This window comes from Puma concolor, chromosome C1, assembly GCF_028749965.1.
Source record: "Puma concolor isolate L17-30 chromosome C1, mPumCon1.1.hap2, whole genome shotgun sequence".
In the NCBI taxonomy this organism is placed as follows: Eukaryota; Metazoa; Chordata; class Mammalia; order Carnivora; family Felidae; genus Puma; species Puma concolor.
Genome location: NC_141674.1, coordinates 170,700,987 through 170,714,894, shown reverse-complemented (window position 1 = coordinate 170,714,894; position 13,908 = coordinate 170,700,987).

The window sequence follows — 13,908 nt, the reverse complement described above, 5'->3', positions numbered from 1 at the left end:
GGCCAGTTAGGTTACAAAATCATCAGACATTTGTTAACCATACATCTTGATGCTGTTCCAGGACCTAGAGAGAAATCAGTCAAATACATACTCTTTATGGAGTCTGCATTTTGATGCAAATGATACAAAAATCTGGCTCCAGAACTCACTAGCTGGGAAATGTGACTTCACGTCTCTAAGCCTCAGTTTCCTGGTCTATAGGATGGAGGTCTGTAAACATTTATATCTTCCTTAGGGTCTGAAGATTGAATAAGATCATCGCTGTGAAAGGGTTGCATAGTACCAAGCTCATCAAGCTCAGTAAATATTAGCTATGAGAGTCCACACCCAGTGCACCCAATATATCATTGGAGGATATTTTGTGGGAGACTTTGATGGTTCCTATTCCACTGTATGGCTCTGAAATAGTTAAAAATGTGACACACACACACACACACACACACACACACACACACACACACACACCCTCACCTGTCCTTGTTAAAACTCCAGTGGAAGCTCAGAGCAAAAGGCTGCCATGACAGGGACTGTATAGTTCTCCTCATCCAGGAAGTTCTGTGACACATTTGGTGACAAATTCCTCTGAACACACCTGAGATGGTGCAAAATTAGTACTATGCAACTTACACTCAGCACTTGAGAGAAGAATGACTGAAAATACTTGTCTGTGTTTTTTCTCTCCTTTCACTCACAGCCATAAAGAATGCAGGTTGGTCCTTCATCTCCCCACTTCCCTGATTTTCGACTTCCTGTACCTTTCTTTCTCTGCCACACACCTGCCTCTGCTTGCTGCTCTCACCAGACCTGTGATGCTGCTCTTCTCCCACCCAGCTCTCCACACCCTTCCTTCCCCTCTCCTTCTCATGTTTTACCTTCTATGTCCCTCTCTTTCCACTCTTAGTACCTCCTTATCACTAGCAATATCTATAGCATTTTTTTTAAAGTTTATTTATTTAGGGACACCTGGGTGGCTCAGTTGGTTAAGCGTCCTTCAACTCAGGTCATGATCTCACTGTCATGATCTCAGGGTCTGTGGTTTTGAGCCCTGTGTTGGGATCTCTGTTGACAGCTCAGAGCCTGGAGCCTGCTTCGGATTCTGTGTCTCCCTCTCTGTCTGCCCCTCTCCCATTCACTCACATGCACACACTCTCTCTCTCTCTCTCTCAAAAAATAAACATTAAAAAAATTTTTTTAAGTTTATTGATTTCTTTTTAGTCTGGGGGCAGAGAGAGAGAGAGAGAGAGAGAGAGAGAGAGAGAGAGAGAGAAAGCAGGCTCCACACTGCCAGCATGGAGCTTGAAGCAGGGCTTGAACTCGCAAACCAGACATCATGGGCTGAGCAGAGATCTGGTCCAATGCTTAACCAACCGAGCCACCCAGGTGCCCTGAGTACTTTTGAGTAAAGCTAAGTTCAATGTACTTCATGTTTTGCATACATTGAACTGATGTGACTGATTCAGTGGTCAATAGCGTAGTGCTTTGGGTTGACACAGAGCCAAGGAGGAGCCAAAGAGTGGCTAACTCAACTCTCAGTGGAGTAGGGGACTTTCAGAGGGACTATTTAGAACAAAAATATGAACTTAAAATGAGACTGTTGAAGTCTCTGAAATAATGAAGGGTAACAACAGATTGAAATATACTTGTTCATTCTATCCTAGAATTTGAGAATTAATGAGTCTTCCTTGGTGCCTGAAGGGGATAGTCTTAATAAAACTTAAAGAGGTATAACATTGTACACTTATGCAACAAATTCCCCTGCAGGGTTTTACAGACTGGAAATGAAAATCACTTCAGAAGGGATTGGATATGCTATGACTGGTAGATCATATTAAATTCACCTTCTTTGACCAACCTCCATGCTGTTCTCAGGGTCAAATTACATGAATTGCTTTTTCTTGAGAGGCATATTATCTGCTCTGGGTATACAGGGAACCCTGAATTTTTTATTTCCTACATTTTCCTGGAAATGTAAACTGCTGCGAGTGTAGAGTTATGGAGTGAAAATGTGACTTAAGACTTAATAGTGAAAGGGTCGAGCATAAAGGCTGAGGTGTTGTCATCATGATGACTCTGTAGAAGTCCTCTGACCTGTCTCATCATGCCAGAATGTTGCACCCTTCACTTTCTGCCTCTGAGAGTCATGGTTGCTGGGTTGTTTGGTTACATTCTCTTAAGAAAGTTCTCCATTCTGTAATGTAGGGATGACCGTAAAATGATATATACGCCAATGTAATGAGTACAAGGCATGGCCCTTAATTTGCCAGCAGTTACAGATAACAGCAGTTTCATAGTTGGCATACCCAACAGGTAAATACGTCTTCATGTGTGGCCTCTGATGACTTCTTTCTCTTATATACATGTGCCTTCAGGCACACAGGTCAGAAGAGGAACGCACAGTGTCTTTTATTTTTTAATCATCAATTTTAAAATCAGCATATGCAAGCTTATATACAGACTTAAAGAAGAATACCAGAGGCACTAGAGACAATATTAGGAAGTTAGGTGAGGTCCTGATCGTTTGCTTCTGTTTTCTTCCCCAAGCCCCATTACATGAGACAAAAATGTTCGTGGATACACAGAGAAGCTCAATTAGGAATTTAGCAGATTAGTAAAATTAGTTGCTATTTTAAATGATGTATATATTTATTAGACTTCAGAAATTTGCATTTATTAATTGTGATTACCCCCTTTAAATTATCAAATTTGGCATGTATTGTTGTTGTTTTCTTTTTTTAACCACAAATGCCTTATTTGAGCTTCTGGCTTTTCCCTCAAAAATGAATTGACTGTAGTTTTTTGGATATTTTGTGGGGGGAGGTTGAATTTTACAGTGAGAACAGACTATCAGAAATATTTAAAGTTCCTTTACAAACCCTGGATAAAATAGATATGATAAGGTACTTTACGCTTTATTGGGTTTATTTCGTAGCTTTTCTCCAAAGAGCTAGAATGCAGTTGTGACTATGTTTATTTGAAAGGACAATTATGAGTTACATAGCCAGGAGTCACAGACTTAGATGTGATTGTTTTCCTTATATGTGTTTAATTGAGACTACTGTAATTTCTATCTGCAGAAGGTTAAAATAAAATTTGCAAAGTGTAACAGGAAAAATGGGATTTATAACTCGTGCCTAGGAAAAAAAGATTGACCCTCCCTCTCAGGAAAAAGCAACTTCAACTGAAATATGAGCCATGCCGTGGTCAACAGATTAGGCCTGTATCTAGAAAGGAGGCAAAGCAAGATAAAGGCTAATGGCAGCACTCCATTTTTGCCTCCACATGTTTTCCTGCCTCAGAAGCCTATACAAAAGTATCAATCTACCCAGAGATATGTTAAGGCTTCAGAGAGTTCCAACAACCCACTTTAGGGACTTATCAGTTCCTCTCAGCATTTGAATTCAGAGTCATGGTGTGCAGTACACCTCTGTATCTGTCTTGCAAGTTTGACCAATACCTTTGAGTAAAGGCAGAAAGACAGGAAAAGACAATTATCTTAAACATAGCTGTAATTTTGCTAGATGTTTCCAAAGTTTGATTAGAGCCTAAATTCTATATTAAAACATTTGTTTGACAAGGGCCTAGGGTAGTGGCATCAAAAAACCTCCTCAGAAAAATGATGAGGTTCATTGTTCCCATAATTCCTCAACAACCAGATTACTAAGGTGCTTATAAGATTTCACCTTAAAGTTGGTGGGACATAGAAGCCATTTTAGCACTAGTTGAAAAACATCAGTTAGCATTATGTCTGAGGTTCCACAACCCAGTCTAGGGATTGTGCTATCTCTCTTCAGATTCTTCTCTCCAAATTATTATAGTGTCGATTTCCTTCCCAGAAACTATGTCCTCACCTGCTTCCTGGCTTGGGTGCATCTGGGGTGCCCCAGTTCCTTCTGCTTCAAGACTGTTCTCAATATTAGTGCTACCCTAAGGAGAAGTGGAATAAGTTTCTAAGCAGTGAAAGTAACCTGCTCTGTTACATGTTTCTTCCCTGGCTTCCAAAATGACAAATGAGGCCAATGAATTACACAAAAAACTAAAGCCAAGCCAAACCCAAAACAACACATTGATATGCTGATTACTAATAAGGTTTGATGTAAGAGGGCAAGGCCTGATTCCTTCTTTTTTCTATCAACATGTTTTAGTGGGAACCTCTTGTACTAACCTCCTGGAGACTATAACTTAACCCAAAGAAATGTCTCAAAGGCTGGAAATTCCAGGCCCTCTTCAGTAGGTAATAAAGGAGGCATTTCAGAGCAGCTGGGTCTTGTGTCAGCTTCCATATGGAAACATTTAGGTAGCTCCTTATCCACCCATAATTCCATCCGTTGTCTGGTATTCTACAAAACCATGGGGGAAGATCTCTACACAGAGATTTTATAAAATCTGATACAAAGTGACTGGTTTGCCAAGGTTGAGAGTAAAAGGTACCTCTGACGTTTTATAGAATTATGATCCCTGGTCAAATTCTGAAGAAGTTGGTACCCTTGCCAGTACGTTTTGTGTCCATTTTATCTTTGCTGAGCTGCACAAGAAACAAATGCATTTCCCTGCATCAGAAGCATCGACCAATACTTTCAGGCCTGTTTCATTCCTATCATTTCAATATGTGTATTTGAAACTCAGTGGCCTGCCAAGATTGAGAACAATTAGTTCTCTGATACTTTTATCTGATGTAACACATCATTAAAGAGAATGTATTCTATCATTTATCTTTGTTTTTGTACCAATTCCTTCTCAACACCCCAAAGAGAAATAAGGCTGAGTTCTCAATAGTAGTACTGAACTTAAGAACATAGTATTTGAGGTTCTTTACATGCTATGAAGCATGGTCTTTGGGAATTCTCAGCCCGAGTACTACACAAACTTTCTGAACAAACTGGGTCTTGACCCTGTATGGTTTTTCACAATGCTTCCATTGATAACCTAAGATGTCAACTATCAAAGTGAATGTGGTGGTGATGTCACTGCTGATATGGTTCCACCAAATCACACACTTTAGTGAAGCAAGAAAAATCAGAGTTGCGACATCCTGGTGGAAGAAAGCATTGCAGCAGTAATTAGACCAAAGAAGGCATTTAGATGCCAGCTTCTGATCAGGAAGATACAGAAAATTATACAAACTACACTAGTTTCTTGTTAAGACCAGCAAAAATATGACTGCATCTTTTGGGGTAAGAAATATAATTTTTACACTCTTTATAAGGCAGAAATGCTAAAGAATGACACTCCAAAGTCTACCATGCAACTTAGTAGGAAAAAGAAAGGTATTATATCATACTCATTCCATAATGCACAAAACTTAAATTTGAGACATTCTCAATGTATCCGCAATAAGGTATAAGACAGCACACATAGCCCAGGGAAGTTTCCCTAATTAAGGAACAGGCCCTCCATCCTATACATCTGCCTGAAATAGGTCTCAGAGTCTCAGACAGGTAGAGAGGTTTCCAGAAGTACAAGTCTCTGAATATAAGAATTTCTTCTTATTTTAACCCTTAGGTTCCTGAGCACAGGACGGGGACAGCCTATGGTAATTTAATCATAAGTTGGCAGAAAATCCTAAAAGCTATAAGGAATAGCAACTGCAGAGGTGCCAGTGAGACCAGCACAGGAACAGGGCAACTCCCAAGAGCACCAAGTACCTAGGGCCCCACGCTTAAGACACCTCTTCTTACCTTGGCAGTGGGCAGTCATCACAGTGATACCCAGGGTGTATACAAAATCTGAAGACTTTAAAAAGTCATCTATCCAACAAATATTACTTGTCTACAACACCATGATAAAGAATACATAGTTCTTGCTCTCAAGTTGCTCATTTGTAGTTGGGGAGGCTTATAAGTGGACAGGCAATTACAGAATACAGAGCAATGACTAAAGTGGGGTCATAGGGCACAAAGGATGGACACCTCCCTGAGGAATGGCTTCCTGAATAAGATGAGGCCTCAACCAGAGCTGGACTATGTGTTTAAGTTAGGCAAAGGAGGAAGAGGGCAGGGCATTTCAGGCAGAGGTAGAGTAATCTGGACAAAGGCATAGAAGCAGAAGAGACTTAGCACCTTTGGGGGAAATGCAACCAGTTCAGAACAACAGGAGTGTAGGGGGCATCAGGAGAGTGCAAGAAAGGTAAGACTAGAGATGTAGGCAGGAACCAGTCCATGAAATCTTTTCCCATCTTCCTTTGCATCTATATAGATTTGCTTGGGCTTGGAAGAACTGAATGTCTTAAAAATCAAACTTTTGTTTGGTACATGGGTAGTTTTCTTCCTTTTAACATAAAAATAAAAACAGTAAAGTTCTACAACTGATTATGAGTTTTCATAGAGGTCTCACCATTTCTCTATAATTCACTTATTTTTCAATAATTTACCACCTAAAACCCCAAAACAGTAACAAAAAATGGCAGTGCTTTAATCATGGGCAGTAATTTGATCCTATGAGCAGGTGTGATTAAGGTTGAGTTAGGAAATCTGTTAGTTCAGAAATCTGCCACATCCTTACCAACCCCCTATTATTATAGAACCTGAAACTGTCACTAGAGAGTTATTCTTCTCATTCTTGTAAGAGGGAGTAAAACTGTGGGCCAGGTAGGGCACCTGAGTGGCTCAGTTGGTTAAACGTCTGACTTTGGCTCATGTCATGATTTCATAGTTTGTGGGTTCGAGCCCCATGTTGGGCTTTGTGCTGACAGCTCAGAGCCTGGAGCCTGTTTCAGATTCTGTGTCTCCCTCTCTTTCTGCCCCTGCCCTACTCATGCTCTGTTTCTCTCTGTCTCAAAAATAAAAATAAACACAAAAAATTTTTTCAAACTGTGTGCCAGGTAAACCCTTTGAAAAATTTTGGCAATATATACAATGCAGATCATATGTTTAACTTATTGACCCAGTTATTCCAATCCTAGGTATATACTTACAGAAATTAGTGTATGTGTTCACTAAAGGAAATGTTCCAAAATACTCATAGCAACACTATTTGCAATAGCTGCAAACTGGAAACCATCTAAATGCTCATCAACAGTAAAATGGATATATAAAATGTGGTATCTTCATATAAAGAAATGTTACACAGTTATGAAGAATGAACTGCAATTGCAAGCAACAATTTGGATGACTCTTACAAATGGATTTTTGAGCAAAAAAACCCCAGTCAGATTTTAAAGAGTACATACACTATGATTTCATTTTTCTAAGTTTCAAAATTAGCAAATGTAATGGGTAGTATTAGAAATGAAGATATTGGAATCATTTAACAATATATACACATATCAAATGAAAAAAGAAATCAGAATATCAGTTACTTTAGGGATTAGTAGTGTTTGGGAGAGGGCAAAGGCTGGGGGGGCTTCTGGGGTGCTTAGTAAATGGTCTGTTTCTTGATCTAGGTGTTGATTACACAGATGTGTTCACTTCATAAAAATTGAGCATTATACTTATGATTTTACACTCTTTCATATGTAATATGGAAAAAGAAAAGTTTAAAATGCTTGTTCTGTACTTACATACTAGGAAGAGTTAAAAAATGCTTTCTTTTTAGGGGTGCCTGGTGGTTCAGTTGGTTGAACATCTGACTTTGGCTCAGGTCATGATCTCAAGCCCCGTATCGGGCTCTGTGCTGACAGCTCAGAGCTGGGAGCCTGCTTCAGATTCTGTGTCTCCCTCTTTCTGCCCCTCCCTGACTTGTTCTCTCTCTCTGTGTGTCTTTCTCTCTCTCTCTCTCTCTCTCTGTTTCTCTCTCTCTCTCTCTGTCTCTCTCAGAAATAAAATAAAACATTAAAAATGATTTTTTAAAAAATACCATTTATATAATATATACCATATACAAAAATTAACACAGAATAGATTAAAGATCTAAACATTAGAACTAGGGGTGCCTGGGTGGCATAGTCGGTTAAGTATCTGACTCTTGATCTCGGCTCAGGTCATGATGATCTCACAGTTTGTGAATTCAAGCCCCATGTCAGGCTCTGTGCTGATGGTGTGGAGCCTGCCCAGATTCTGTCTCTCCCTCTCTCTCTGCCTCTCCCCTGCTTGTGTTCATGCTCTGTCTCTCTCAAAATAAATAAATAAACATTAGAAAAAATCAATTCCAAATGGATTAAGGACTTAGAAGTAAAAGTAAAAACTTTAGAACTTTAAAGAAAATAGAATTTATTGTAAAATCCCAGTTAAGGGAAAATTTTCTAAGGATGACAGAAAATATACAAATTATAAAGGACCTGATTGATAATTTTGACTGCATTAAAATTAACAACATCTATCCATAATGTATACCACTTTAAAAAAGGCAAAATACGAGTCACAAACTGGCAGAAAATATTCATAAACACATAACCCAGAGAAGAATAGAATCTAGAATATTTAAAGAAATCTAAAATTAATAGAAAAAGATGAATAATGCAGTAGGAAAGTGAGCAAAAAATGGGTAACTTTGTTAGAAATCAAAGACATGCAAATTAAAACCACAAGGAAATGCCATTTTTTACTTTTTGGCCAAATTTTTTGAAAGTTGGAAAATATCAAGTCTTGACAAGTTTGGAACAGCAGAGCTCTTTCCCGTTGCTTGTGGTGAGTAATTGCTACTAGTTTGGAAAAAATACCTCTGACCCAGCAATTTCATTCTTAGGTATATAACCTAGAAAAACCGTGGCACGTGTGCATCTGGAAACATGTGTAAGAATGCTCTCTAGAAGCTTGGTCGACAACAGCAACTTAAATATGCATTAATCATAGAGTGGAAAATGAATTTTCCTGGAGTTATATAATGGAAAATTATACTACAATGGAAAGGGAAGACCCGCATGTGTCTACATGGATGAACCTAGAAACATAATGCTGAGTGAATGAAGCAAATCACAGAAAAGAATATGTGAATCCATTTATATAATGTTTAAATCCAGGCAAACTTAAGTAGTAATTTCCCTAGTGATGCAGCAAAGTAAGCAAGAAAAGCAAAGAACTGTTAAAAGAAAAATGAGTGAGTAAACATAACAATTTAGCTGTTAGCCCTGGCTGAGGGAAGTAGTATAGCTATAAAGACAAGGGTTGACCTTCTTATTGTTTGGGGATTAAAAAAATATTCTGAAATACTCTTCCCTTGGCAAAATTTCTCTTTATAAAATACCAAAACAAAACAAAAACATGTTTTAATTTCTGAGTTTTCTGAGGGTTTTTGTGTGTGTGTGTGTGTGTGAGATACGTGCCACAATGTTGGATGCTCCAAACTCTTCAAAATTAAACTTTCCAAACACAGCAGATGATATTATTTCTTCCCCGTGGAAGGACGCAGTGCACTCATTGTATCAGTGTGTTTAGAGTCTAAAATGACTTTGCTTTCCTTCAAAATTGTAATTGTGTAATAGTTGCTTGTAAAGGAAATTGATGTGATCATGTCTGGCTAGCAGGAAATTAAGCAGATAAGTGATCAGACCATTACACACAAGCTTTAATGGACTGGCAGCTGGATACCTGTCTCCGTGTCTCATGATCCTCCATTTTGCTGTACAGATTCTGGATTTTGTCTTCCTACCGTTGTCATATTATCTTCATATGTTGGTTTAATTATTTTTACATAATTAAGTTATTTTGAAATGTTAAAATAATTATTAAAAATACCTGAACAAGCAAGGAAAGAAATGTGGGACTTGTAAACTTTTATTGGCCAAAAGGTGCTAAATAACTAGACCAGAGAATTTTCAAATGACTGCAGCACCAATCAGAGCACTTTTTAGAAATTTTATTAGGGGTAATAAATCTGTAACTACAGGACAAATTTTTAGTCATTAATTTTTATACAAGGATGTATTGTCTCCCTTTCTGTCTTTGAAAAGGGAGAAATTTCAGTCCATAAAAGCATTAGAGTCATCACTGAAGCTCCATAAAACCTAGGGAGCACAATTGTCATATCTTTAAGTCACATAAAATTTCACTGGATATTTGTATTGAGATGGACATTAAAACAAACATAAATCACTATTATATTCTACTATGTTACCCCTCAAAATAATCTATCTCAGCACACACTTATTGTATATAGGTTTGGAGAATTAAAATTACTATTTCAGGTATATGAAGGAGATGTTTAAAAGGTCTTTGGGAAGTTGTATAATGGGATGAACTCCAAGAAGCTCATATTTATTTTCTCTTTGCTACGGTCTAGCTGTGAGATCTTTGATAAGGAATTTTACTTTTCTGGGTCTCAGTTTTTTTGCATAGATTCTCTCTTATAGTTGCTTCATTCTAATATGCTGTGCTAAATTCTGTATTTTGTCTTTACCCTTAACAAAAAGATGTGTTATTTAAGGAGATGATACAAGTATATGGGAGATGAATTGCAGTACTGTGAATCATTAGTGTCCACTCTGAAAATCCTAACTTTCTAGGGTGCCTGACATCTAGCATCTTCTGTAGAGTAGGTAATCCATAGCTATTCTAAATAAATAGATGAATTAATTAATTAAGTAATAGCTTAAGCTGAGGAAAGCTACCAAAGCTTGTAATTTAACTAAAATTTTGTAATTTTTACTTCATTAAAATATTGTAGTGAATTCTATGTATGAATTTTAAATTGTCTGATTTTCCTTGGGGAAATCTTTAACTTCTTACCTACCTTCTAAACCTTAGCCTACCTAAAGACTAACATTCTAAAGAACTGGAGTTTAGAAACTAATTGGAGAGCAAGTATTTACTTTTCACATTAGCATTATATTGGCCAATTGACATGCCTTCAACCCACTCATTTAACAGTCATGGGCATGTGAATTCTCCATCTTGGATCTTTAGCTCTTTGAAAAATGAGAATAACAACATTGACCTGTTTTGAGGAGCAAACAACTAACATTGCCAGTGAGCCTGTGGAAGGCTAATCTCTAATATTAATCAGTGAGAGATATTAACTTGGTTGCTTCCTTTGGGGGAAACTTCTGGAAATGAAACAGTAACCATTAAGAAATATGGTTTTTTTCCTTCCAAAACTTTTTTGCCAAAGTTTGTTTTGGGTAGTTATTGTTTGTTGTGTTTTTTTCCTTTTCTAATTTTTTTTAAGTTGTGGAAGATTATTATCCTTGTGGAGTATCTATTGGGTAGTGTACCCTTCAATGTCAAGATTTTGTTCATGATTCATTAAAAGAAATAGCAAGATGAGAAAATTTAAAGTCCAGAGGCAGGTTCTTTGTGGAAAAATATTTAGCACTGAATCTTTTTTGTTTCTTTTGTCAGTAGAGACAATATTTCTGGAGAGTTACTGCTAAATTTTAGATTAGACACATTTTAAAGGCATTTTTACAAAGTTAGGAAGATATTGTATCAAAAAAAGATCTGATTATTATAAATGTATCTAGTTTTAATAAAAATGAGTCATAAAACCAGAACGTTTCCCCTTCCCTACAGGTTTTACTGACCATGGTAATTAATCTTAACATCTGTTAAGGTCATTGCCTTGTGAAATAATAAATTATCAAATAGCAGGGCCATAAAAGAGTGATGATTGCCTGTACCTGGTGCACCATATGGCCCAATTCAGTACCAATATAGGGAACGCCACGTGCTTGGTAAACAATAGGCATAATATGACCTGTGTTAACAAGAGTGAGTTTCTATCAAGCAGTGGAAGTACAAAGTCATATAATGATAAATTTTGACCTCACAGAGATGAAGCTAATATCATTAGCCATTTATTGCAAAGGAACTTAAATCTTTTCAAATTAAACTCATGATGGATTTTAATCACTTGGTTAATGTTGGTAAATGATTATGCCTGCGGCCATTACGATAATGATCATTATTAGCAAGAGTCTGTTTTTACAATGTTTCTAATGTTTAAAATTAATCTAGAAGTCAAGAGCCATTAAATCATTTCACCTGCAGCTGAATTTAAAAGATGCACATATTTCATGTATCTGTAATTTAAAAACAAAGCTAAGGCAATGGAAAAATACACAAGAAAAGCTATTAGCTACAGCGCCACCATGTGACCAACCTCAAAATTCCATGCAGAAGCAAAAGAAAATACACCAAGGAAAACAGGAATGTGCAGAAAAGAGACCACAGTAAGAACGTCTGATGAATGCTGGTTATTGGCCTACAGTGGGTCTCAAAACTCTAAGAAGTCAGCTTCTAACTCTCTAACTCTCTAAAATTATAAGCTTCACGCTTCTGGGAAACCTCAGGAGTCAGCAGCGAGTTGCCAGAGTCTGCAATTTGCAGAATTTGAGCCACAGATGAGATTAGCCCTTTGAACAGGAGCCACATTTCCAAATGTAAGACAAAACTGTATGCTGAGTGAAAGAATTGTGTGTGAAAGAATTGACCAATACACTTGCCATGGGGTCATCTTCCATCACAAGAATCAAGTGTGAGCAAAAGAGAAAATTATATTATAAAACTTTTGAATCATAATCATATCTCCTGTAATCTGAGAAGTCTATTATCTTCTCTAGGTGTCAGGTTTCATGTCTATAAAGTGTTGATACCAGGCCATAAATCCTATGGTAAGAATCACTTCAAGACATGTGGCTCAACATTTGTTATGCAAAAATATGCACATAAATTCTGTACATGATTAAATTATTCTGTAATAGTCTAATGACATATATAAATTGAAGCAAAACATGAAGAGGTGTTAGAGAAGAAAAAAAAAGGAGAAAAATGGAAATATTTTATAAATCCAGAAAAAATTAATTCAGAAATTTCCATTGCCTTCAGAAATAATTCTTACCAGCAGTGTTTAAAACATTTATTTATTCATTCATTTATCAAGTGTATCTTGATTTCAAGCAATATGCCAGGCATAGTGCTAAGTTTTAGGCATAACAACATATAGAAACTCTTCTCGCAGATAGGAAGGTGTCATTGATAGAAGGAACTCAAAACTAATTATACAAGACTAAAGGAGATATGGCTTGAAAAAAAAAAAGAAAAATTAGATTAGTTTCCAAGGAATAAGTAGACTCTTTTTAGGCTATAGACTAAAGTTTCTGATCCCACCCTTATGAGCTGTCCCTGAAAATCCTGTTTTAATTCTTAGGCCAAGGATCTTAAAAACCAACCAACCAGCCATCCAACCAACAAACAAAAATGACTAAGGGAATGACTAGTTTTAGTGACTAATAGAAGAAACTTAAGAGGAGCTAAATATAAACCATCTGACTATATAGACTAAACTGAGTCTAAAAATAGAAACTAATGAGGGGGAGGTTATTGTTTTTCAGTGTACAAAGTGATAACCATGGGAGTGAACAGTAAGAGGAATTAGGAAGTGGAAAATTTAGACAGTATCAGGAAAAAAGCTTCCTGTCGGAGCACATCATTAGCTTAGTACCATCACTCAGGGGAAGTGTTAGAAATTCCACTTGTTGATCTGTTGGGAACCCACCAGGGGAGCTCTGGGGCATGTATCTTGTTAGGGCCCCAGGAGAACAATGGGCTGGCATGCCTCTCAGTCTCTGCAAATGCTAAAGATAGGAGTGGAAAATCATGAAGAGGGAGGGGCCAAGGAAAAGCAAGTGTGTTCTTAGGGTAATAAGGACATGCATTACAGAGTTTTTCAAAATTATAAACCACCCGATTAAACTATTTTTTCCCTTCACCTATTGTTTCTCTTATTGGTTTGAATCAAAGACATAGATTCCCATGCTCTACTTCCCTGAGGAGAGAACTGGTTAGTTCACAGTCCTTAATGCCACTAACTAGGCATAATACAGGAAATGTTATTTAAAAGAAGTCAACAACACTTGCCATGCATAACAATTCAAATTCCTGGTTGTCTTTCTCCTGTCCTGAAATAAGGAACTCATGCAAAAAAATCACCTGGCCAAAGTGAGTTAGTTCAAGAGCATTCAGTCTGATTTCTCCTGACTTGTCTACATTCTCACCTTGCAGGCAATCAGAATGTCTCCAGATCTTGTTGGACAGGTGC